This window comes from Bos indicus, chromosome X (genome assembly GCF_029378745.1).
Source record: "Bos indicus isolate NIAB-ARS_2022 breed Sahiwal x Tharparkar chromosome X, NIAB-ARS_B.indTharparkar_mat_pri_1.0, whole genome shotgun sequence".
Lineage (NCBI taxonomy): Eukaryota > Metazoa > Chordata > Mammalia > Artiodactyla > Bovidae > Bos > Bos indicus.
The window spans coordinates 97,082,403-97,109,009 of record NC_091789.1 but is presented as its reverse complement, the minus strand read 5'-3'; the positions used below and the strand labels follow the sequence as shown (position 1 = coordinate 97,109,009).

Below are 26,607 nucleotides of genomic sequence, written 5' to 3'. Positions count from 1 at the left end.
GATGTTAGCAAGCTGGGCAAGGGCTAGGCCATACTTTCAAGTTCTTGTGTAGGACAGTAGGCTTTATCTAGAAAGTCATAAACAGTTCTGGAACTGTAAGAGAGGGAGGGAGAGGGCGGTGAGTGGGAGACAGGCACCTTGAGTGGATGTGAGAGACCCGTTAGAAAGGGGTTGACAATTAAATGGAGGGGGGCTTTGGACTAGAGCAGATGTGGTGGACATGGGAAAAAGTAGTTGCATTGGACATTTTCAAAGTAAAATGGACAGAACTCAGCAAGAATGTTGACTTGAGGTGAAGAGACGGAATTGTAAACCTGGTTAAGACCAAGTTTCTGTGTCCTGTCATAAGGGTACAAAGGTGTCTTGGGGAATCCTGGAAGTTGGCCAGGTCTGGGAAGAATTTCAAATAAGACTTTTATGTTTATGAGCTCAAGGTCTAGATGGATACAATAACCAATATTTACATACTTAAAAGATCCTTTTCCTTTTTTAAAAAAGTGAGAAGTATTGAGATATAATTTATATACAATAGAAGTCAATGCTTTAAAGCATTACCGTTTGTCGAGTTTTGACATATGCTTACCATTGTGTAAATGCTACCACAATAAAAATGTAGAAAATATCCCATTGATTTGAAAATGCTCCCTTGGGCTACTTGCATTCAGACTCCTTCCTCCACTCCTATACCCTGGCAACCACAGATATATTTCTCTGCCTATAGTTGTGCTTTTCCAGAAATCCATTGACAGGAAATCATATAATACATAGCTTTCTGCGTCTGACATCTCTCATTGGCAAAGCTGAGATGCATCCTTGCTGTTACATGCATTAGTAGTTCCTTTTAAATGACTGTGTAGTGTTCTTTTGTACGAGTAAGCTCTTTTGTTTTTCTTTCTTCTATATACCAGTTGTTGAATAGTTGGGCTGTTTCTAGTTTTGGCTATTAGGAGCACATGAGTAGAATATTTGAGTAAAGGTCCTCGTGTGAACATGTTTTCCTTTCTCTTGGGTAAAATTAAAACTCCTAGTAAGTACGAAAAATCCTGCTATAATAGAATAAGAAGAATGTGCTACTGGAGAAGAGTGCAGAAATAGCTACAGAAGGAATGAAAAGGCTAAGCCAAAGTGGAAACAACACCCAGCTGTGGATGTGTCTGGTGGTGAAAGTGAAGTCCGATGCTAAAGGAACAATACTGTATAGGAACCAGAAGTATATTCAGAGAAACTAGTTACCAGTTGAGAGATTTAAATGTGCAGTGCACCAAGCAAAAAGTGGAAACAGAGGCATCTATTTATGTACTTATTCCATGGAAGTGAGTAAAGCCACTGGGAGTATGACGGAAGAAGGAAAACCCAGACGCAGAGAAGGAAATGGTTCATCAGAGCACGTATAAAAATAGGTATTAAGAAAAGTAATATCTATTTTTGTCATGACTGTCTTTCTGAGACACATTCTCCACTAAGGGTAACCTGGGACTACCTATCACCGCAGGTTGTGGATGCATAAGAAAGACTGCACTGGAAGGAAAAAAATATAGCCTTCAAGCCCCTTTCTCATCCTCCAGAGACCCTGCGGTTCTAGGACTCTACCTCAATGGCGGGAAAACTGCAACCCTGCACTGCACAGGCTCAACTCAGTGAGCATGCGCAGTGTGTGCGTGCGCATCCGTTGCTGCGCATGCGCCTTGGTGTGCATACGCCTTCCTGAGCGTTCTGTGAGGAGCGTTGGGCCTGAGACGGGTCTGTTTATTCAGTCCTGGTTCTTTCTCACTATTTGAGACTCACCAGGTGGGTTCATAGGTCTGTCCTGTCTGGAGTTTAAGTGTGTGTGCGTGTGAGGGGGAGCCAGCGAGTTTCGCGTGGGTCGGGCAGTGCGATCTAGGGCCTTTGAGGAGGAAGGCCCTCAAGGTAGTCATCTTTCTCCTCACAAGTGTTGTGACGCCATACTTCTTGCCTTGGTGGCGGGAGAGGAAGGGCAGTGGGCAGAGGAGGGCAGGGGGTAGGATGATGGTGAGGGGAGACTTGGGGGTGCTATTTGAGATATTTGGTTCATTGGGGCCCTGGAACTGACGACAGAGCACAGAATCTGGGGCCAGCAGTGGGACCTGGGCAGGGGGCGGGGTGGGCGATTAAGCAAAGGCCTAGAAACCGGACCACAGTGGGGTTGTGACTGTATCGCGGGTTTTGTGGTAAGGTGCCAAGAGAGAAGTGGACCGGTTGCTCTGTATGCAGCCTCACCTCAGCCCCAGACACTGAGAAAATCGCCATAGTCAGGCTGTAAAGACTGAGCCTTTCTTCGTGTTCCAACTGAATTCCAAGGGAGTTGGGGAAAATAGGTCTGGTGAATAGGAGTGTGACATGAGCAATAGTCCTGAGCTTTTGAATTCCTAGCAGTATTTCACTAAAGATCTTCATGATGGAGAATTCTGTTGTGAAATCAAACGTGCTCACAAAAATTCAGCCTACTTATGTACCTTAAGGTGATTTCTCTGCCAGCTTCGCAAAGACACAAATGGCTTTGCAAGCGACTGTATTTGGTGTAATTGAAATGGATGTACACTCATACTTAACCAGAGTTTTCTTTGGAAAGTATTTTCACATTAAAAAAAAACAAGTCAACATAAGGTCATAAAAGTAATCAAATGTAGCTGTGCTTTTAAATACATTTTCTAAATCACAATATTCTGCTTTCAGGGAGAAATATGAGTGGGCAAGTGGCATCAACATTGGGACCTACAAAGCAAGATTGCTCCCAGGTGGATGAACCTGTGGTTGTGAGTAACCTTACCATTTGGTGTTTTCTGTTAGCACAAGTTTATTTTTGAGAAAATGATGTTAAGTAGTACAAATGCGGTGATAAAGGTCTTCCATGCTGATAAAGGGTGACACTTTGTCTTAGGAAGGAACATTGATCCAGATATACTATAGTCTGGCGTTGCCTGGATGATTATACTGTTAAATTCCCTGGAAATGTGCCCAGTGACTCCCTCCTCCTGCTTATTAACAACAGGCTGAGTACTTCCATCCCAACATAGACTTAAATAACTTCCAAAGTCTTCCTGGATAACTCTTATGGGAGCTAACTCTTCTCTGTGGGAAGAGTAAATTTATTAAAAGTAAGTACATAGAATTGTGTTGGGAAAATGTTGTTAGTTTTAATTATGATCAGATATATCTATGTATTATGTATATTTATGCTATTAGATGTATTAACAAAAAAGTTTTTATTTGCATGCACTCTCTACTAGGACCAGCAGCCCAGTGTTGAGCAACCTCAACAAGAGGAACTGCCAGCTGAGATTCTGGATATCACACCTAGAAAGGAGGAAGTACATGTAGAGGATCCAGTGAATCGTGATGAAGAAGAGGAGAAGGATCCCTTTGAAGGTAAAGTGTATCTGTGCCTCATGCCTTAAGACATAACCAGTAAGAAGAGGAAAGGAAACATTAGAAAAGGACTTCAGACAGTTCCTAAAAAACTGAGGAGAGTATAGTTTGCAGGTCAGTGTGGTCCCTCAAATTTTCCCTTGTTTTCAAGACAAAGAGAAGGGGCCAACTAAGTTGTCTGAGGACAACCCTGGGAAAGGAAAATGGTGATAGCATTCGGAGAATTCTGCTTTCCTTTTTCTCCAGCAAAACATTCCTGGAATAATGCTCCTGAGGTTCTTATTCATCACATTTTTAGCATACTAACCTAAGGCTTTTAATTCATAACACCGAGGGAATGAATATCATCATTCCCTTGTTTATATTGTATGTTTTACAGCTGAATTGATGCATTTTTTTAAAGATTCTGGCCTGGAAGCTGATCTCCAGCAATTGGCTCTGGCAAAGACTGGGGGTGAAGGTGGAGATGGTCCTGATGTGAGGGAGGAGTTTGCATCAAATACAGAGCCTGTTGAAATGCCAGAAGCAGGTATGTCATCCATTCAGAAAGTAATTTATGTGGTTTCTGTTTTTCAGAATATTATATCTTTACTAATATAGAGGGAACATTACTATTATTTTAATAATAGAGTTCACATATTCTTTGAAAGATAGTTCAGACCCCGGATGCCTGAATGCCTGACTTAGAGACTTTCAAATAAAGAAACAGAGAGGATCAAAGCCATATCGAACTGAAAATAGGGAACCGTTTTCTTCTCTTGAGTATAAGTACTTTAAGCAACAGCTAATAATTTTCAGGTTATTTTATAATTTCTGCTTGTAGCAAATATGGAATGCATTTGTAATAAATATCAGTTTATATGAAATATGCTTAGGCATCCAAGTAGGTTCTAGTACCAGCTTAGCATAATATGTGTGATTCTGTGAAATCCCTTAACTTCTAAACTCAACTTTACTCATGTAAGTTGTGAATTCAGAACAGATACACAAAGATGCTGATTTTTCAATGCTAATTTCTGCATTCTCTGATTCTCTTTGATGGAATGCATATAAGAATACTCTGTTTTGTATGATGTATTTATCATAAAATGTCATCTTGAGTCTCTCCTCACTGCTTATTAACACAGGCTGAGTACGTGTCCATCCAACATAGACTTAAATAACTTCCAAATGTCTTCCTGGATAACTCTTATGGGAGCTAACTCTTCTCTGTGGGAAGAGTAACTTTTATTAAAAGTAAGTACATAGAATTGTGTTGGGAAATGTTGTTAGTTTAATTATGATCAGATATATCTATGTATTATGTATATTTATGCTATTAGATGTATTAACAAAAAAGTTTTTATTTGCATGCACTCTCTACTAAGACCAGCAGCCCAGTGTTGAGCAAGCTCAACAAGAGGAACCGCCAGCTGAGATTCAGGATATCACACCTAGAAAGGAGGAAGTACATGTAGAGGATCCAGTGAATCGTGATGAAGAAGAGGAGAAGGATCCCTTTGAAGGTAAAGTGTATCTGTGCCTCATGCCTTAAGACATAACCAGTAAGAAGAGGAAAGGAAACATTAGAAAAGGACTTCAGACAGTTCCTAAAAAACTGAGGAGAGTATAGTTTGCAGGTCAGTGTGGTCCCTCAAATTTTCCCTTGTTTTCAAGACAAAGAGAAGGGGGCAACTAAGTTGTCTGAGGACAACCCTGGGAAAGGAAAATGGTGATAGCATTCGGAAAATTCTGCTTTCCTTTTTCTCCAGCAAAACATTCCTGGAATAATGCTCCTGAGGTTCTTATTCATCACATTTTTAGCATACTAACCTAAGGCTTTTAATTCATAACACCGAGGGAATGAATATCATCATTCCCTTGTTTATATTGTATGTTTTACAGCTGAATTGATGCATTTTTTTAAAGATTCTGGCCTGGAAGCTGATCTCCAGCAATTGGCTCTGGCAAAGACTGGGGGTGAAGGTGGAGATGGTCCTGATGTGAGGGAGGAGTTTGCATCAAATACAGAGCCTGTTGAAATGCCAGAAGCAGGTATGTCATCCATTCAGAAAGTAATTTATGTGGTTTCTGTTTTTCAGAATATTATATCTTTACTAATATAGAGGGAACATTACTATTATTTTAATAATAGAGTTCACATATTCTTTGAAAGATAGTTCAGACCCCGGATGCCTGAATGCCTGACTTAGAGACTTTCAAATAAAGAAACAGAGAGGATCAAAGCCATATCGAACTGAAAATAGGGAACCGTTTTCTTCTCTTGAGTATAAGTACTTTAAGCAACAGCTAATAATTTTCAGGTTCTTTTATAATTTCTGCTTGTAGCAAATATGGAATGCATTTGTAATAAATATCAGTTTATATGAAATATGCTTAGGCATCCAAGTAGGTTCTAGTACCAGCTTAGCATAATATGTGTGATTCTGTGAAATCCCTTAACTTCTAAACTCAACTTTACTCATGTAAGTTGTGAATTCAGAACAGATACACAAAGATGCTGATTTTTCAATGCTAATTTCTGCATTCTCTGATTCTCTTTGATGGAATGCATACAAGAATACTCTGTTTTGTATGATGTATTTATCATAAAATGTCATCTTGAGTCAAATTATAACAGGGGAATTTGAGATTTCATTTTCTGACGGGGGACACATGTACACCTGTGGCTGATTCATGTAAATGTATGGCAAAAACCACCAGAATATTGTAATTAGTCTCCAATTAAAATCAATTAATTTTTTATAAAAGAAAATGAGCCAACAGTCTGCTTGATGTATGTTAAATTCTCTCAAATTCTGAATTCTCTAGCTCTTTAAAAAATAGTTGCATTTTAAATCCTTTCCCCAGGGAAGCATGAAATGACTGAATAATAAAATGGCCAAAGATAGTCTAGTTTCCTGTTTCTGTGGCTGATCAAGTTGAGAGAGTGCATTTAGTCAGTGATATTCAAGGCAGGTGTGAGTAAGATACATATGCTAAGCACACTACCTGCCCCCACGTTTGGTCTTTTTTGGTGGGGGGGGGAGGTTGCTTATTTTAATTGGAGGATGATTACTTTACAATACTATGAAGGTTTTGCCCTATACCCCACTCTCACTCTTAAAGAACTAATTAAAATCTGAGCCTCGTGATATAATCATCTCTAACCGTATCCAGTATGTTATTTTGCCTCTTTGATACATGAGTTTAAAAGGTTTTGAAGGCCAAAAATTGTAACTCTAGTTCTTCCCGCGTAATCAACTTAGTATCTTTCACTTACCTGTTTTCCAACTTGCTGACAATGAATTGCATGGTGCTGATTTTAAAGGAGGAACTTCATAGTTAGGGAAGAATTTACTGTGTATTAGCCTTCTAAATATTTTCACTTTACATTTTTTTTCCATTCCATTTGAACAATTAGATGAAAATACAACTTTCAGACGACTTTCAAGTAACTACAGAACATGATTAAAATGTTCTCATAGAAAAATCTTAGCCCTAAATATGTGTGGTATTTAAAAAGAAAAATACACAAATTACAAGGTACATAAATATAAAAACCTACATCCAACATAAAAGGTAAGAAAAAGAGCAACAGAATAAACCTAAGGGAAAAAGAAAAAGATATTTATTAAAAGACAGGTATGAAGTGTTAGGAAGAGGAAAATAAACTCAACTAATAAATAAAGACAATGTGCTAGCTTACATAATTTTTAATATATATATATACACAAACACATTTTTTAATATTCTTTTCCATTGTGATTTATAACAGGAGACTGGACATTAGTTCCCTGTGCTGTATAGTAGGACCTTGTTGTTTATCCATTCTGAATGTAATGGTTTGTATCTGCCAACCCCAAACTGCCAGTCCATTCCTCTAGGTTACATCATTGTGAAGCAAATGGACAAAGCCCAAGTACTCAGAAATATGAACAAGACACTAACAGTTAGTATATTACAGAATTAAAACAGAGTATAATCTGGAACTCAAATATTTTCAGAATATTGATGAAATGGCTAGTAGGGTAGAAAAACAAATATTATTTAACATACCTCACAGTAACTAAATAACTAAACATCACAAATACCGTGGATGAACTTTTGAAATTGGTCAGAGTTTTCTCTCAAAAGCCATTATCATTTAGAAACAAAAAAATCTGCTTTTCCAGATTTTCTTTCTCTCTTCTTACTTGCTTTTCTCTCTCACTCATAGTCCCTCTTGCTCTCCCTTTTCTTCTCTCCTTTTTTCTTTCTTTCCTTTTTTTTTTTTGGTGTGGCTGCGAGAAACATACCTATTTCTGCTTCACATTTTGATGTCACCATGTCGCCAGTGATAGTAAGGACTTAAAATTAGTGTCAGCATATAATGTATTATACCAACTGGAATGCTTTCCAGGGTGAAAAGAAACATTTAGAATTACATGAGGGCCACAGGTAAAAAAGGGGCAAATGTTTAACCGACTTAAAACCACCATATCAGGGATAAAGTAGAACAAATGAAAATGTCTACAGTTTTCGACAGTAGAGAAGAAAGAAATGTAATACTGGCCTTTTTATTTACTTCACTTAAGCAGTAACAGAGAGAACAACTGTTTAGCTATCCTATATTTGGAATATTATTTCAAACCAACGCATTTAAATGATACTTTTTTGGGATTTTTTGTTTCAGTTTTTGTGTATTTTGTTCTCCTTAGGGTGCTTTTTGTTGTTACATATTTTACTGAATGTGTACACAGTTTTGCCTTCTACTGAAAACTACCTTCTGATAGGTTCCATTGATTTTATTTGTTCTGAACTCAGTGTCCTTCTTTTCTTGTATAACTAGGAAGAGTAGTGTGTTTTTAAAAATACTGGTATTGTGCCTGAAAAGTCTATAAAGTCTCTATAGAGGATTAACTGAAGGTAAGCCAAAGGTCGCCCTTAGTGTTCCTGTTTTAGTCCATTTTATAAAACTACAACTGCAGTGAACTTTGTATACCTCTCCTGTCATCGAAATAAAGTTCTGCTAAGTAACTTTTTTAATGTTTGTATTATAGGTGAAGGGCAGCCATTTGCTTGAAAGAAGATAAACTGAAACCATCTATGCTGCTCTTATGTTCTGTATTTGACTATTAAAGTTCGGTCAATAAAGTTTCATTTTCTACTTGCACATTTTTTGTTAAATTTATCCCTGGGTATTTAATGTTATTGAAAATTCATGGTTTGTGATTTTTATTGTCTAGTTGAGGATGTATGTAGAGATAGAATGTCATATATAGATTTTCTGTCCAACAATTCCTCTAAATATGCATATTAATTCCACAAATTTAGATCTAGATTATTTTTGCTTTTCAAAATATACTATTATATTTGAATATCAACAGTTTCTACTGGCTTAAACCTTAAACCTGTTCTCATTTTGCAGCATTGAACAAACCTGGCCAGAATAGTCTTCAAAAAAGCAGGGGATAATCGGCTTTTTTCCCAATAGGAAATGAAAAATCTTCTCCATTTCAACCTGTTTATGTTGCTTTTTTGTAGATATACTATATCAGAGTAAGCTCCATTCTATTCCTAGTTTGCTGTCTTGAATATCGATTAATTTTCATCAAACACTTATATTGCATCAATTGTGATGATCATAGAATTGTTTTCCCTCCATTTTTCTACTAATGTGAATTGCATTGGTAACCTTATACATGTAAACCACCCTTGCACTTCTAGGGTTAAAAAAATTGGGTCATAACATATTCTTTAGGTGTAATCTACATGTTAATGCATATACATACATATATATACCCACACACAAAAAATTCATAAAAGCCTTTGGTCTTCTCTTGAATAAATGGGTTTACAAAATGTGCCACCCAAATCTTATACAGTGTCCCTGATGAAATCATTGACAGAGAAACATTTTTAAAAACTTAATATATTTGTATTGTCCTATAGAGAAACGGAATGCCAAAGCCATTGTTAAAGGTTGTAGGGAGACAGGAAAAGAACTGCTGTCAAATTGCATGGCAAATGGCACAGCATATCTTTCACACATTTCTGACTTGCCTTCCAAGTTTTTTTGGGTGCAGGGAGAGAACAGCCACAAACATCTTTTCTTCTCCATGATGTCCTCCATTGGCTTGATAGTCACCAGATCTCAGAAGCCCTCCAGTTGTGTGTGTGTGTGTGTGTGTGTGTGTGTGTGTGTGTGTATGTGTGAATCAGTGAGTCATGTCCAACTCTTTGCGACCCCACGAACTGTAGCCTGCCAGGCTTCTCTGTCCATGGAATTCTCCAGGCAAGAATACTGGAGTGGATTGCCATTCCCTTCTCCAGAGGATCTTCCCAGCCCAGGGATCGAACCCTGGTCTCCTGCAGATTCTTTACCATTTGAGCTACAGGGAAGTCCTCCAGCTGTCTGATTCCTCCCTTGTATCCTTATTATTAACATAATAACAAAACGCTTACATCTCTGAGCCCCCATCTGCATCCTCATCACCAAAAAAATATATTTCTGCAACGAAGGACCTATTCAGACTTCACTCTGCTTAGCAAATAACAGGGGATTATAAATAGCAGCTGTTGTGCCCTTACAGAAGTATGAAAATCCGGGTCCAAAAGGTTTGAAAATGGGAGATTGAAATCTACCATGAGTATCCCAACTTACCAAAAAGTATGTGAAAAAGCCCCTAGGTCATGGAGCTGTCTGACAAGATTAGATCCTAGCTAGAAGAAAAGGGAAAGGAATAGGGGAACTTCGTGAGACAAAATGACTTGAGTCTTATCTGCTCTGTCTCCTTATTGGCTATGACCTGACATAACTGGGCTTCCCTGGTGGCTCAGACAGTAAAGAATCCGCCTGCACTGCTGGAGACCTGGGTTTGATCCCTGTGTTGGGAAGATCCCCTGGAGGAGGCCACGGCAACCCACTCCAGTATTCTTTCCTGAAGAATCCCCATGGATAGAAGTGCCTGACGGACTACAGTCCCTGGGGTCACAAAGAGTCAGACACGACTGAGCGACTAAGCACAGCACGTGACATAACTCAGAGTATCAGTACTGGCTCTGACACATACTGAGTGAAGGTGAGAAAGGTATTTACATCCTTTGGATCTGTTTCCCCATTTCTAAAATGGAAATTACAATTTTACACTAAATATTTGTTATGAAGAATAAACAAGTTAACATGTGAAGTAGGCATTACGTTGCAAATGGATTTGGCTTATTCTACTCCAATTTTTCATTTAAACATTTACCTTTACAATTACAATTCTCTCACAAGTGATACAGATTTTGAATTTCAAGTAGGCTATAATGTTAACTTTTAAAATGAACTGGACTTGAGAAACATATTTTGTCTAAATATGTTGATTCAATAGCAGATTCAATAGCTGGTATCAGACATGGCATCCATTCGAAGGTTGGTTTGTTAATGAGGACTGACAAGGCTACGCTAAGTCATAATATGTAGTGAAAACCGTGCTCCTTGCTGTGTGTGATGACAAAGAAAATAAGCCAATATTCTAGTCACGCAACATCACACAACTCAACACCAGACTGTGTCACGTAGTCAGGCAGCCAGTCCCTAAGTCACAGCGCAGGAGCTACAGGGCCTCAGGGCACCACTGCAGTTGTTAGTTTGGCTTGTCACCTTCTACGGGCTTGGCCAGTAAGGAGACAATGAACCCGAATGGATTCAGATTCTACCTTACAGACAGTGCAGAAGCAATATGACCCTGGTGTCAGTTGCCTTGTCCCTAGTCCCACGGTTTGCCACTGAATTGGAAGGCCTCAGTAACAGGCACTACAGGTGGTGGGTCTCTGCCAGGAAGGAGCCCGCAGTTGTGCCCTATGGCAATGAGCAGCTCTGTAGTCCACAGCTGTACTCTCAGCTGGGGCTAGGGAGACCATCATATGTTCAACTGAAACCAGAGGTGGATGAGTAACAACTTTGTGTCACCTCCAGCTGGATGAGGAGGCAGGTGAGAAATGGCCTCATAGCAGCTCTTCATCAGGCTGCTTCTCTCCCCTTGCTGCAAGAGCAATCAGGAGGTTCTCTGACAAGTTTCAAGTCAGCCTTCAGTTTAGCCTTGTCTACGTAGCCTAAGTGGGGACATGCAAGGGCACCAGGGCACCAAGACAGAGTCACACTCCTACAGTGTTTTTTGGAACAAGACACAAGGCTTTATGTATGATGCTACAAATATGACACCTATATACTGACTCCTACATGGAGGAGATCCTTTTCCTGTCACTCATTAAAAATATCCCTTCATTGAGTACACACACATTGATTACTAGCATGTCTCAGGACGTGTCTGCAATGCTTGAAGTAACAAGACCAGTGATGTGTGGTGGATGATGGGAATATCACACTGGTGGACCAGACAGACACATAAACAGAAAAGAAGTGCAAAGGAGAAACACAGGGAATGGACCTAAGGGAAAAGGAAAGCAAAACGGTGAGCAGGGTGGCCAAGAAGCAGGAGGAAAGCTAGAAGATAAGGTTCATTCTAAGAGTGAAAGAGGTTATATATAACACAGCTGTGCTTTGACCCAGGCTGTGGATGAGAGTCACAACCTCCCCTGCATCACTGCCCCTTTTGAGGGTGGTGTCTGGGAGTCTAGAGATTCTGAAGGGAGAGAAGGAAAATACGTAGTGCAGGGGGTACGTGCACCCGCCCTGATAGAGATGCAGGTGCAGCTTGTTACAGTTACCAGGTGGGGATGAGCAGAGTTGGATTCGGTGACTCAAGAAGAAATGTTCAAATGAATGTAAAGGGAGAAAGCACATGGAGAGGGGGGTAAACAGCTCCAAATCCCATATCTGTACCTGGATAGGTGCTCCATTACTGTCATGAGAAGGCTCCCTGGTCTGAGCTCTGGGAGGGTGTGAAGAGCATTCTAAGGACCCACCATCAGCCCTAAGCAGGGGGCACTGAGTGTGTGAAGACAGAAGTCTCAGCCTTTACCACTGACAGACACAGAAAGCTTATTAGTCCTGCTGAGAGTGGGGCTCTGGAAGCTTAGGGAAGCTCAAAGGTAAGGTGGAGGTGGTGGTGGTTGTTCAGTCGCTCAGTCGTGTCCAACTATTTACTACCCATGGCCTGCAGCATGCCAGGCTCCTCTGTCCTCCACTATTTCCCTGAGTTTGATCAAATTAATGTCCATTGGGTTGGTGATGCTATCTAATCATCTCACCCTCTGTCGCCCCCTCCTCCTCCTGCCTTCAATCTTTTTGCATCAGTGTCCTTTCCAATGAGTCAGCTATTCGCATCAGGTGGCCAAAGTATTGCAGCTTCGGCATCAGTCCTTCCAGTGAGTATTCAGAGTTCATTTCCTTTAGGATTGGCGGGTTTGTTCTCTTTGCTGTCCAAGGGATTCTCAAGGCTCATCTCTAGCACCACAGTTCGAAAGCATCAATTCTCTGGCACTCAGCCTTCTTAATGACCCAACTCACACATCTGTACATCGCTACTGGAAAAACCATAGTTTTGACTCTACAGACCTTTGTCAGCAAAGTGAAGGCTCTGCTTTTTAATATGGTGTCTAGGTTTGTCATGGTCTTCCGTGGGGGCTCAGCGGTAAAGAATCTGTCTGTTATGCAGCACACTTAGGAGATATGGGTTCAATCCCTGGGTCAGGAAGATCCCCTGGAGGAGGGCATGGCAACCCACTCCAGTATTCTCATCTCGAGAATCCCCTGGACAGAGGAGCCTGGTGGGCCTCTGTCCATGGGGTCGTAAAGAGCCGACACTACTGAAGTGCCTGAGAATTCATGTAAGCTAGGTTTGTCATAGCTTTCCTTCCAAGGAGCAAGCGTCTTTTAATTTCATGGCTGCAATCACCATTTGCAGTGATTTTCGAGCCCAAGAAAATGAAATCTGTCACTGCTTCCACTTCAGTTCAGTTCAGTTCAGTGGCTCAGCTATGTCCGACCCTTTGTGACCCCTTGAACCGAAGCACGCCAGGCCTCCCTGTCCATCACCAACTCCCGGAGTTCACCCAAACTCATGTCCATTGAGTCAGTGATGCCATCCAACCATCTCATCCTCAGTCATCCCCTTCTCCTGCCCTCAATTTTTGCCAGCATTAGGGTCTTTTCAAATGAGTCAGTTCTTCGCATCAGGTGGCCAAAGTATTGGAGTTTCAGCTTCAACATCAGCCCTTCCAATGAACACCCAGGACTGATCTCCTTTAGGATGGACTGCTTCCACTTACCCCCCTTCTTTTTGCCATGAAGTGATAGGACCAGATGCCATGATCTTAGTGTTTTAATAGTTGAGTTTTAAGCCAGTTTTTTCACTCTCCTCTTTCACCCGTATCCAAAGGTTCTTTAGTCGCTCTTCACTTTCTGCCATTAGAGTGGTGTCATCTGTGTATCTGAGCTTGTCGAGATTTCTCCCAGCAATCTTCATTCAGCTTTTGAGTCATCTAGTCCAGCGTTTTCCATGATGTACTCTGCGTATAAGTTAAATAAGCAGCATGACAATACACGGCCTTCCTGTTCTCCTTCCCCAATTATGAAGCAGTCATTTGTTCCAACTCTGGTTCTAACGGGTGCTTCTTGGCCCCCATACAGGTTTCTGAGGAGACAGGTCGAGTAGTCTGGCACTGCCCTCTGTTTAAGAATTTTCTCTATTTGTTGTGTTCCACTCAGTCAGAGGTCTTAGCGTAGTCAATGACACAGAAGTAGATGTTTTAGAGAAAGTAGATGCATTAGACGTTTACGAAGTGAAATGGACAGAACTCAGCAAGAATTTGGACTTGAGGTGAGGGAGAGGGAATCGTAAACATGGTTAAGACCAAGTTTCCTGTCATAAAGTACAAAACTGTCATGGTGAATTCTGGAAGTTGGCCAGGTCTGGGAAGAATTCCACATTAGATTGTTATGTTTTTGAGCTCATGGTCTATATGGATACAATATCCAGTATTTAAATACTTAAAATTTCCTTTTCCTTTAAAAAAAGTATTGTGGTATAATTTATATACAATAAAAGCCAACACTTAAACGTATTACCATTTGTAGATGTTTGACAAATGTATACCGTGGTGTAAATGTTACCACAATCAAAACGTAGAAAACGTCTCAATGTTCAAAAATGCTCCCTTGGGGTATTTGCCGTCCGACTCCCTCCACTCCTCTACCCTGGAAACCACAGATACATTTCTGTGCCAACAGTTGTGCTGTTTCCAGAAATCCATTTACATGAAATCATACAATATGTAGCCTTCTGTGTCTGGTTTCTCTCATTTGCAGAGATGAGACACATCCTTGGTCTTACATGCATTAGTAGTTACTTTTATTTTTTTATTATTGTGTCATATTCCTTTGTACACGTATACTCTTTTGTTTTTCTTTCATCTGTATACCAGTTGTTGAATAACTGGGTTGTTTCTACGTTTAGCTATTAGGAATACACGTGTGGAATATTTGAGTGCAGCCCACTGTCTGAGCATGTTTTCATTTCTCTTGGGATAACTGGCTAGGAGTAGAATTGCTGGGTCATATAAGGCTTCCCAGGTGGCGCTAGTGGTAAAGAACACATCTGCCAATGCAGGAGACTCAGGTTCAATCTCTTGCTCTGGAAGATCCCCTGGAGAAGGAAATAGCAACCCGCTCCAGTATTCTTGCCTAGAAAATTCCATGAAGAGGGTTCCTGGCAGTTTACAGTCCATGGGGCCCCAGAGAGTTAAACACGACTGAGCGACTGAACACACACACACATACATGGTAATTTGTGTATCTTAGAATCTAAACTGTGTCCTCTGTAGACCACATACACATGGATTTTTTTTAACTGTTCTCTTAATGTCTGCCTTTTGGTTGGATTGTTTTATCTATTTACATTTAATGTTGATACAGACTTACATCTGCCAATGTATATTTCTGTCTCATGTCATTTTGTTCTATGGTTCTCATTTTACTGCTTTCTTTTCCATCCAATGGATATTTTCTAATGTAGCATTTTAAACCCTTTACTGATTTTCCACTACTTTTAAGTTGTTGCCTTAGCTGTATGCCACCATAAACATCTTACTTTATCACAATCAGCTTGAAATTTACACAAATGCTAATGAGATACAGAAACATTACTCCTATATCGCTCTATTCAGGTTTCCCTCTTTTCCTCATATTGTCACATATATAATAAATCTATAAAGGGTAACCCCATTAATACATTCTTATTATTATTACATTATATATACATTATGTGATGAAAAGCTGATATATGGCAGGATATCAGGTATCTATAACTTCTGTTATATTCACCCTCTTAGTCATGATTTCTGATACTTTGCATATGTTTGTATGGATTTCACACCATCCAAATTTGTTTCCTTACCTAATACAACTTTGCTCCAAACCACCTCCTTTGTGCTGCTACTGCAAATATATTACATGCCATATGTTCTTGGCCCAACAATAGTTGGGCTTCTCTGGTGGCACAGACAGTAAAGAATCTGCCTGCAATATAGGATACCCAGGTTCAATCCCTTGGTCAGGAAGATCCCCTGGAGAAGGGAATGGCTAACCACTCTGGTAGTCTTGCCTGGAGAATCCCATGGACAGAGGAGCCTGGCAGGCTACAGTCACGGGGTTGCCAAGAGTCAGACATGACTGAGCAACTACTGCTTTCACAACAATAAATTATGTGATATTGTTTTAGACAGTTGCTTTTTAAATACAGGAAGAAAGGAGGGAAATATGTGTCCATAAAGAATTTTTCTTCATATAATTACCTTTACCTGTGCTCTTTGCTTTTTCACATGGATTCAGATTAACCTCTGAATTCACTTATTGTAGCATGACGAACTTCCTTTAGTTTTTCTTGTAAGCCGGTTCTACCAACACATTCCTTGAATTTTTTTTTTAATTTGGGCATACCATTACTTTGCTTTCATTTTTATTTTCTTAAACCACTTTATTGTGGTATGTGTGACATGTAAAAAGCTGTGTACGCACCCGTGAAATCATCACCAGCTTCAGTATATAAAACTCAACTGTATTTCCATACTAGTGGTGAATACTTCTAATAAGTAAGAAAATTCCAGTTACAATATAAAAAGAACTTAGGAATTAGTTTAACCAAGGAGATGTAAGATTTGTACACTGAAAATGACAAAACCAGTTGAATGAAATTAATGAAAATTTAAGTAAATTGTCGCTGAGCATCAATGGGCACTAGAGTTTCCCCTAGAAATTTGCTGTCATTGTACACACATCTCTGAGCATGTGGGAATATTTCCTTAAGTCACATTCATAGCAGGGAGACCGCTGGATCAAAGACTTCCTTGGCTAAACACACATCTGTGGAGAACCTACTATGCGCATGTGCCTGACGCTGTTCTAAACGCCAAGGAGGCATCACAGAATAGGACTGACACTTGTCCCTCTTTCATGAAGGCAAATGCTGCTGAGGGTGAGGGCAGCACGGGATGTAAATTCTGATGGGTGCTGCCACAGACCCCTGCAAAGGTGTTTCACCAGTTCACACTGGCCTCAGTGGGGCAGGGGAGTGAAAGTGCCTTTACTGGCATCTGGGTACCATTTGTAGGGTGGGAGGTCTTGGCAGGAGGCTGGACACCTTGTGTCCAGTTCCTTAGAAGAGCTTCAAGTCCACAACTAGGATTGATCCACGTAGGGATTTCAGGGGACGTGAATACCCTAGGTGTCCATACCCTTGGTTGTGACATCACAAAGTGTATTTGTCAAAGCATGGGAGGTCTCTGACCCATAGCTGGCTCTGCACCCTGAGTGTGCCATCTCTGACCTGGAGATAAGTCTGTGAACCAGGGATTGAGGGTGCTGAACCCTTGAGGGGTTACTATCCCTTAGGCTCTGAACTTTGGGGTTTGTAGGATGCAGGGTACCAAGGTCTGAGGTTTCTTTGTGGTGGCTGCATGGAAGAGCTGTATGCGTTCACCATACCAGTGCTCTGTGCAGTTGGATTTCTCCGTGGCAGCTTATGAAGTTGCTAAAATACATGTCGGCCTGTATTCGAATTTCATCTCAGCTGATTTCATGTGTCTTGCCTCATTTATTGAGTCTCTAGAGTTTCAGTTTGGTGGATTGTTTGGTGTTGGGTGTCCAGTGCAGTGAGGTCTGCCAGCTGCTATTTCTTTGGTCCATATCTGTTCGAGTGTATCATCGATATTTGGGTTTTGTGACCCATAGTGTGAGGTCCCTTCCTTTCCCTTCCATAACCTTTCCCTTCTCCAGGGTAATCTTCCCAACAGAAGGATTGGACCCAGGTCTCCTGCATTGCAGGCAGATTCTTTACCAGGTGAGCCATAAGGGAAGCCCAAGAATACTGGAGTGAGTAGCCCATCCCCTCTCCAGCGGATCTTCCCAACCCAGGACTCAGACCAGGGTGTCCTGCATTGCACGAGGATTCTTTCACAGCTGAGCTATCAGGGATTGAAACATTTCACATTGTTGTTCAGTGGCTCAGTCGTGTCTGACTCTTTAAAACCTTGTGGACTGCAGCATGCCAGGCTTTCCTGTCCTTCACTATATCCCAGAGTTTGCTCAAACCCATGTCCATTGAGGCAAGGATGCCATCCAACCATCTCATCCTCTGTTGGTCCCTTTTCCTCCTGCCCTCAATCTTCCCCAGCAGCAGGGTCTTTTCCAATGAGTCGGCTCTTCACATCAGGTAGCCACAATGTTGGAGTTTCAGCTTCAACATCAGTCCTTCCAATGAACACCCAGGAATGATTTCCTTTAGGATGGACTGGTTGGATCTCCTTGCAGTCCAAGGGACTCTCAAGAGTCTTCTTCAACACCACAGCTCAAATGCACCAATTCTTTGGCACTCAGCTTTCTTTATAGTCCAACTCTCATATCCATACATGACCACTGGAAAAACCATAGCCTTGACTAGATGGACCGTTGTTGACAAAGTAATGTCTCTGCTTTTTAAGATGCTGTCTAGTTTGGTCAAAACTTTCCTTCCAAAGAGTAAGCATCTTTTACTTTCATGGTTGCAGTCACCATCTGCAGTGATTTTGGAGCCCAAAAAAATAAAGTCTGTCACTGTTTCCCCTGATTCCCCATCTATTTCCCATGAGATGATGGGACCAGATGCCATCATCTTAGTTTTCTGAATGTTGAGCTTTGAGCCAAAATTTTCACTCTCCTCTTTCACTTTCATCAAGAGGCTCTTTAGTTCTTCTTCACCTTCTGCAATAAGGGTGGTGTCATCTGCATATCTGAGGTTATTGATATTTCTCCTGGCAATCTTGATTCCAGCTTGTGCTTCCTCCAGCCCATTGTTCCTCATGATGTACTCTGCATATAAGTTAAATAAGCAGGGTGACAATATACAGCCTTGATGTACTCCTTTTCCTATTTGGAACCAGTCTGTTGTTCCATGTTCAGTTCTAACCATTGCTTCCTGACCTGCATGCACGTTTCTCAAGAGGCAGGTCAGGTGGTCTGGTATTCCCATCTCTTTCAGAATTTTCTACAGTTTATTGTGATCCACACAGTCAAAGGCTTTGGCATAGTCAATAAAGCAGAAACAGATGTTTGTCTGGAACTCTCTTGCTTTTTCAATGATGCAGTGGATGTTGGCAATTTGATCTCTGCTTTCTCTGCCTTTTCTAAAACCAGCTTGTACATCTGGAAGTTCGCAGTTCATGTATTGCTCAAACCTGGCTTGGAGAATTTTGAGCATTACTTTACTAGCGCGTGAAATGAGTGCAATTGTGTGGTAGTTTGAGCATTCTTTAGCATTGCCTTTCTTTGGGATTGGAATGAAAACTGACCTTTCCAGTCCTGTGGCCACTGCGGAGTTTAGCAAATTTGCTGGCATATTGAGTGCAGCACTTTAACAGTGTCATCTTTTAGCATTTGAAATAGCCAGGATTCCGTCAACTCCACCAGCTTTGTTCACAGTAATGTTTCCTAAGGCCCACTTGACTTCACACTCCAGTATGTTTCATGTTGTTTCCATTGGCACAACCAAATTCATCAAAAATTGTGAACTTGTGTTTCAGAAGCCACAACAATTCGTACTCAATGTGGGTGCCAAAAAACTTGAGGCCCAAAGTAAAGTCTAAACATTGAAAATACCTACATTCCTTTTTACACTTTGAAGTGAAGCCAGGTGAGTCCTGAGTCCCAGGTCACGGAGCTGCTGGGCTGGAGGTGTGGCTGAAACTGAGGCAGCTGCAACTTGAGGCCCTCTCCCTGCGTGGAGGGAGGTCCTGCCCCAAGGACGAGAAGAACAGGACCCCCAGGGGTCTCACAGGGGTAGCAGGGAGGCAGGCACATTGCTTCTGGCAGCACATATTCATCGAGGCTTTTTCTGGCTCTCTGTGGTGGATACAAGTGGCCAGCCCACAGAAATCCCTGTGCTGGACTTACTCTCCCCAAAGGGGAAGGGGTAGGGGTAGGAGGCACCCTAACTCAAAACAATCCAGGACATTCTACAGTGTGTTAGAAGACGGTGGTGCTGTGATCAGATACATGTAAGTCCTGTAAGGGACTGGTACTGTGGGCAGCAAGGGGGAAAGCTGCAAGTCACAGTGTTGAACAGAGCAACCAGTGCGGGCTTCATTAAGGAGCTCATATTTTAACAAAGACGTGAAGGGGGAAAGGAGTCAGCACAGCAGACATCTGGGGTCAGGATATGGCAGAAGAGGGAACAGTGGGGATAAATGCAGGGGGCAGACACTGCCAGGTGGCCAGGGCAGCCGGGAGCAGGGAGTGAGAGTTGAACAGAAAGCGGGGACTAGATACCGCAGCACTGGGTAAGCGTCTGCTCTGTTGACGAACCAACAGGGACAAGCAGGGGTCATAGGTGCTGATGGACATGCCTGTGCCAGGCCTGTGAGGGAGGCAGAGGCAGGGCAGGGGGAAAGAGCAGAGACAGCTGAGGTGGGGCAAGCAAGGAGTGAGGAGGATGCACGAGGGGCAGCTCCGAGTGAGGCTGACGGCCTCCCCTGGACTCGACACGCTTTATTGACTGAGAATTTACCTTGAGTCCCGGTCCTTCATTCATTGAGGAAATAGTTCTAAGCAGGGACCAGATGCTATGTCTCCTCCAACTGTGGCTGGATTGGTTAGGGATGATCGGAACTGTCCCCTGCAAGCAGATGACTGCCACGTGCTGTGTGAGAAAAGCGATGGCAGGATTTAAGTTATAGAACTCTGGGAACACAGAAGAGAGCATCTGACCCCTGCCATATGTCCAGGGGTGGAATGTGGTGTGGGTCCCTAGTTAGGACACATTCCCGGGGGGATGGGGAGATTTCTTGAGGTGGCACTTTGACCTTCCACAGTTTACACACACATGAGCAGAAGAGCACAGACCTGGACACAGGTGGAGCCAGCCAGACTTTCATTCCCAGTTGTCTCCAGAGCACCATGGCAGCTGGGTCATCTCCAGCGCTGTCTTGCAGCCACTAAAAACCCTTCCTGTACTTTGGCGTGCCTCCCGATTCCTTATACCTGATAAATAGAGTGAGACTGGTGGAGACATAACTGGGGTGGGGGCTGGTTGCAAAGCCTCTCTGATATGGCAGAGTGCCTCCCCGCCAGGGAAGTTAAAGTCCTGCTTGGTGTTGCCTCTGGAGCAACCCTTTCCTACCAGTGGACTCCAGTTTCTTGGCTGCAAGGCAGCTCCTCCTAAGGCACACACACAAAGGGGCTTAGAACCTTTCAGGGTGGCTTTGCCCTATGGGTACCTGCGTTTCACAAGCGGACAGGAGATTGGGACACTGATGGCTCTCCTCTCATGGAACAACATCTGCATCTCAGTAACTGAAACACAAGCCATGTGTTTTGTTGTGACTGCAGAGAAGAGTGGCTTTGCACTCAAGAGAAACTAGGGCATGACTCCCAGATCCAGCTTTTACTGCATCAGCCACCTAAGCTCTTTCAGCTTGCTTACTTGTCTGTGAGAAGGCTAGGGTTCATCCATACCCCTCTGGGTCTGAGGGGAATAAAACCACACATACCTGGCTCCCACAAGCTCCATAAGCAGGCTCAAGGTGAGTCATTTACACTGCCCGCCCCTCCCCGTTATGGACACAGCAGTGGGGAGGGAGGCTAGCCAGAGCCCCTGAGAGTCTACTCCATCCTCTGGCTGGGGTGGGGTGGTGGAACTGGTGCCATGTCCAACCATTTAATTGGCTTTACATACCACAGGCACATACTTCATTTCATATTTAGGTGTGTTCTGCTCAGAGGAGTTGTAGTGAAGGAAGTCAGTCATCACAGTTGAATCTGTAGCAAGTAGAAGCAGCAGTGGGGTCGCTCCCTCCACTGGCCATCACAGGAACTGGCAGTTTCTTCCATGGGTTGATGGCACCTGGTGGAGACACCTGAGGATTTGCAAGAAGGTGCTGTGACATTCCCTAGGAGGGTCCCCATACTGAGCTGGCAGCTCATCCTTGCCTCCCTGATGACCACAGGGATTAGTAAATCAAACCCCTGCATAGGGAGGACGTGTCAATATACTTCATCTTGTCCTAACAGGAACTCAAAACAATAGAGTGAATAATAGTGAAAATCTCATCAACATACAGTGCATGGGTAGGGCAGCTGAAGTCCTGTTCCATGTACTGGGTCACAGACACCGTAAAGTGACATTTTGAAATTCCCATGCTTCGGCTTATCCCTCCTCACTGTGAAATAGGTGGTCACCCTGGATCCCTTTATGCTTCCAATACTGTGACCAAATTCAAAAGGCCATATTCAAAGACAACAACGGGCCCATATACAGCAAGAAGAGAGCTTTTCTGTCTGTATCCTATTCTTAGCAAGGAAGCCTTTCGCAGACAAACTCTGCCATCAGATTGCGTTTCTCATCAGCTCATCGTGCAGTGGGGATTCATAGTGAAATCTCCACCACCTTCCATTTGGTAAAAATATCAAAACTGTTAACTGTGACTTTTCTCCCAGGTACTCCCCAGGAAAAACGGAAACTGATCTACACAGCCTGGCAGCTGAACCTAAGAAGGAATCAGGCAGATGAGGAGGGAGAAAGGGCATGTAAGATGGAAGCAAAGGCAGGAGTGAGATTGTGAAATCGGTGGGTGGGGAGGGGGAGAGAGGGGGCGGAGCGGGTGGCTAGGGAGTAGGAGTGTGAGCACACCGGCCATCTGATGAACAGAAAGAGGTCTGGGTGGTTGGAATATCAAGTGGGGCATGGAGCAGAAGGAGGGTATCTGGTGAAGATCGGGCATTTGGGGGAAGACAAGACCTGCTGTGCCTAGTCCAGGAGGCTGGACAGTATCCTAAGAGCAGCAGGCAGCCTGTGCAGAGTTTTGAGCAGGGGTGTCATGTCCAGATTGCACTGAAGAAAGCTTCCCTTCCTCAGGCAGCAGGACAGACCATGTGTTGGAAAGCATCAGGATTGCTGGTGCTTGTCAAGGAGAGAGACGAGGGTGACCTGGCCTAAGGAACTCACTGTGTTGATGGAGAGAAGGAACAGGAACTTACTTAGACTTAGGAGGCCGAGAGGTGAGGGTTGATGATTGAGAGTGTGGTGAGAGAGTCATAGCAGGCAAGGATGGCTTTAAGCATCTCTGGCCTAAGCAGCTGGGGACAAGGCTGCCTTGCACTGAGTCAGGGGACAGTAAAGGAGGTGCAGCTGTGTGGGGAGCGGGGGTTGGGGGGGATGGGTGCAGTTTGGACATGTTGAATATTCCTTGCCTGGGGGAATCAAACACGTACTATCACAATGACTTGGGGGAGCTGACCTAACTTCTCTGTGCCCATGATGCCTCATCTGTGATGGGGGAATGAAGCTAAGAATTAAGAAAAAGACTAATTTCCTGTTTCATTGCTTTAGTCTAGGAGAATGTTCTCCTTTTACAAAGAAGTGCTGTCTTACTGTCAGGTATTCCGTCGGTATAATGGGAATGTATCTGCTTATCCATATATCCGCTTGGTTTTACATATCTGCTTTGTGTATTTTCACCATGTGGTATGTATTGTCAACCGTAAAGAGAAATAAACTCAAAGGAACAAGTGTTTCTTGTCACATGCATGCAGAACGGCAGTCCATCAGCCTGTCTCTCAGAGAAACAGCCCCCTTTAGAACCTCCTGTAGCTCCTCACTCCCTCCAGGGGGTGGGTAGAGGCCTGTGAGACCCAGTGTGTCTTTCACTTCTCTTCCCTGTGAAGGCATCTCTGGTGTCCCAGAAGTTGCCCAGCACTTGTTGAGTGCAGTCTCCCTGCAGCCCTGTCAGTTGACTAGGGGAGTCTGTAGTCAGGAAGAGAGTGCTGAGCCTGAAGTGTGGATCCAGAAACGATCACCCTGTGGTGCCGAGCTGGGAGGTGATGAAGCCACAGATACCTAGATTTAAATCAAGGTCCCATGACTTATTCCTTCTGTGACCGTGGGCAAGTTACTTACAGTCTGCGTGACTTAGTTTCCTGAATTGAAGAGGATGATGATCCTATTCTGCGATAATGACTCCTTTTTGCTGCCTTCATTTAGATTACCAAAAAAAGAAAAAAAAAAACCTTTTGAGAACTATACAGTGATGTTCAAGTGTCGATTATTTCCAGAGTAAAAATGGAACCTATCAATAAAGATATGAAAAGATGCTCAACCTCAGTCATCGTCAGAAAAATGCAAATCAGAGCCACAATTAGGTATCTAGTCACAGCGGTCAGAATGGTCATCATTGGAAAGCTACGCACAATAAATGTTGGAGTGGATGTGGAGAAAAGGGAATCCTCCTATACTGTTTGTGAGAATGAAAGCTGATACAGCCACTATGGAGAACAGTATGGAGATTTCCTTTAAAACTGGGAATAAAACTACCACGTGCAGTGCTGTGCTTAGTTGCTCAGCTGTGTCCGTCTCTTTGCAACCCCATGGACTGTAGCCCACCAGGCTACTCTGCCCATGGGGATTCCCCAGGCAAGAATACCGAGGTGGGTTGTCATGCCCTCCTCCAGGGGATCTTCCCAACCCAGGGACCGAAGCCAGTCTCCCGCAGTGCAGGCGGATCCATTATTGTCTGAGCCACCAGGGAAGCCCATAAATACTGGAGTGGCTAGCCTATCCCTTCTCCAGGGGGTCTTCCCGACCCAGGATTTGAACTGGGTTCTCCCACATTGCACATGGATTCTCTACCAGCAGAGCTACCACGGAAGCCCATAAAACTACCATATGACCCAGAAATCACACTCTTGGACATACGCCCTGAGAAAACTATAATTCAGAAAGACACATGTACCCAAAAGTTCCTTGAACCAGTATCTACAATATCCATGACATGGAAGAAACATAGATGTCTGTCAATGAATGGATAAAGATGTTGTGGTACATGTATGTATACAATGGAATGTTCATCAGTTATAAAAGGGAACGAATTTGAGTCATTTCTAGTGAATTGGATGAAGCTAGAGCCTGTTATACAGCGTGAAATAAATCAGAAAGAGAAAAACAAATATCCTACATCAATACACATATGTGAAATTTAGAAAAACGGCACCGATGAACCTATTTGCAGGGCAAGATTAGAGTCTCAGTCATGGACAAGAGAATTATGGACACAGCAGGCAAGGAGAGGATGGATTGAATTGAGAGTATAGCACTGAAATATACAGATTACCATGTGTAAAATAGATAGCTAGTGGCAAGCTTCTGTATAGCACAGGAAGCTTAGTTTGGTGCTCTGTAATGACCTAGAGGGGTGGGGTTCGGGGGTGGAAGAGAAGTTCAAGAGGGAGGGGATATATGTATACACTTATAGCTGATTCACCCTTGTCCTACAGCAAAAATTAGCACAACATTTAAAGCAATCATAATCCAATTTTCAAAGGTGAGGGGTGTTCAAACCTCTCTGCCTTTATACTTATCTACTGGGACCGGCATGAAAGATGCTCATATTTACCATGCTGACAAAGTTCAACTTCACCTGAGCTGTTAAGAAAAGCCACAGTAAAGAAATCTCTGCAGACTTTCATGTCCCCAAAATGACTTAATGCAAACACCACCCTTCCCCGTCGGACTTCGGTAAGACTCATCCAAAGTACCCAGTGACTCCTGGGTGTACCTACCACAAGGTCAAGTACAGACCTTCCTCCTTGTCATTAAAGGGCAGACACAGACCATCCAACTCCTTGTTTTCTGTCTCATAACTAGGAACTGTGATTAAAAGTCAGTTCTCCTGAAACTAGCTAGTCACAAAGATAATCATTTCCTCTTCTGTCGACGGGATTTCCCCCTAAATGTTTTCCCCCATGCAAAGGTCCCCACTGTCACTTCTCTACTACTCTCTGTGGAATGAAGTACAATGCAAAACCACCTTGCTGGCAGTCTGATCTTCAGGGCTGTGGTGCTCTCCCAATTGCAATCGGTAGAAATACAGCCAGTGTCTCTAATAGTTTGCTTTTACTCTTTCCTAGTGTGTTACTAGTAACAATTGGTAGAAAAACATGCAAGTAACAGGAGCTGCTCCTCACGTGGACAGGCGACAACACAAATTACCAGGCATCAGGGAGAAGCCCCCGCCTTCTGATCCCAAGAGCCGACCATCACCAGCTGTCATCTGTGTGGAAGGAAACTTCCTGCGACTCTGGCAAGGATGGTCCCTCCTAGCCTCCAAGCTGCTGGGAGAGGACCTCCGGGCACGCGGTCGAGAGGACCCGGCACTAACTCCTCTTCTCCGAATCCCCCCCGCCCTACTGCCATTGTCCCCGTGGAGGAACCTACTTGTCTTCAGGCCATTCCAGGCTCCCTCTCAATCCACTACAACCCAGGGAATACGCAGGAAGGTCCTTCTATAAGGAAGGGAGGAGTAAATGTCCCATCTTTGTGACGTCAAAACCAGGCCCGCCAACTCCTCACCCCTGAAGGGCGGGTAGGCTCTGTAGGACGCTGGAGGACTCCTCTCGGTGGTCTGCTGCTGCTGCTAAGTCGCTTCAGTCGTGTCTGACTCTGTGTGACCCCATAAACGGCAGCCCACCAGGCTCTCCCATCCCCAGGATTCTCCAGGCAAGAACACTGGAGTGGGTTGCCATTTCCTTCTCCAATCCAGGAAAGTGAAAAGTGAAAGTGAATTCGCTCAGTCGTGCCGGACTGTTCGCGACCCCATGGACTGCAGCCCACCAGGCTCCTCCATCCATGGGATTTTCCAGGCAAGAGGACTGGAGTGGGGTGCCATTTCCTTCTCGGTGGTCTTTACCCTTCTATTCCACACACACTAAGGATGGGAGGCCGACCGCCGCCCACTCCCGGCTTCTTGCACGGGCGGAGGATGGGAGGCACTGCATTGGCGTCCTGCTGT

At 43.2% G+C, this 26,607-nt stretch overlaps 2 long non-coding RNA genes across 3 annotated transcripts; one reads left to right on the top strand and one right to left on the bottom strand.

The window, feature by feature from the left end:
- Window positions 1–1,529: 1,529 nt before the first annotated feature.
- Window positions 1,530–8,520, top strand: LOC139181751 (uncharacterized). Of its 2 annotated transcripts, XR_011565495.1 has the most exons (5): window positions 1,530–1,788; window positions 2,695–2,774; window positions 4,760–4,892; window positions 5,296–5,421; window positions 8,409–8,520. It is a non-coding gene; the product is annotated as an uncharacterized lncRNA (long non-coding RNA). The 2 variants fall into 2 exon arrangements; XR_011565494.1 differs by lacking the exons at window positions 4,760–4,892; window positions 5,296–5,421; window positions 8,409–8,520 and adding exons at window positions 3,249–3,387; window positions 3,791–3,959 and having other exon boundaries at window positions 1,665–1,788.
- Window positions 8,508–26,320, bottom strand: LOC139181752 (uncharacterized). The gene is made up of 5 exons (XR_011565496.1): window positions 26,034–26,320; window positions 23,721–23,889; window positions 21,501–21,681; window positions 20,669–20,806; window positions 8,508–20,465 (listed from the first exon to the last, which is right to left on the bottom strand). It is a non-coding gene; the product is annotated as an uncharacterized lncRNA (long non-coding RNA).
- Between the last annotated feature and the right edge of the window lie 287 nt (window positions 26,321–26,607).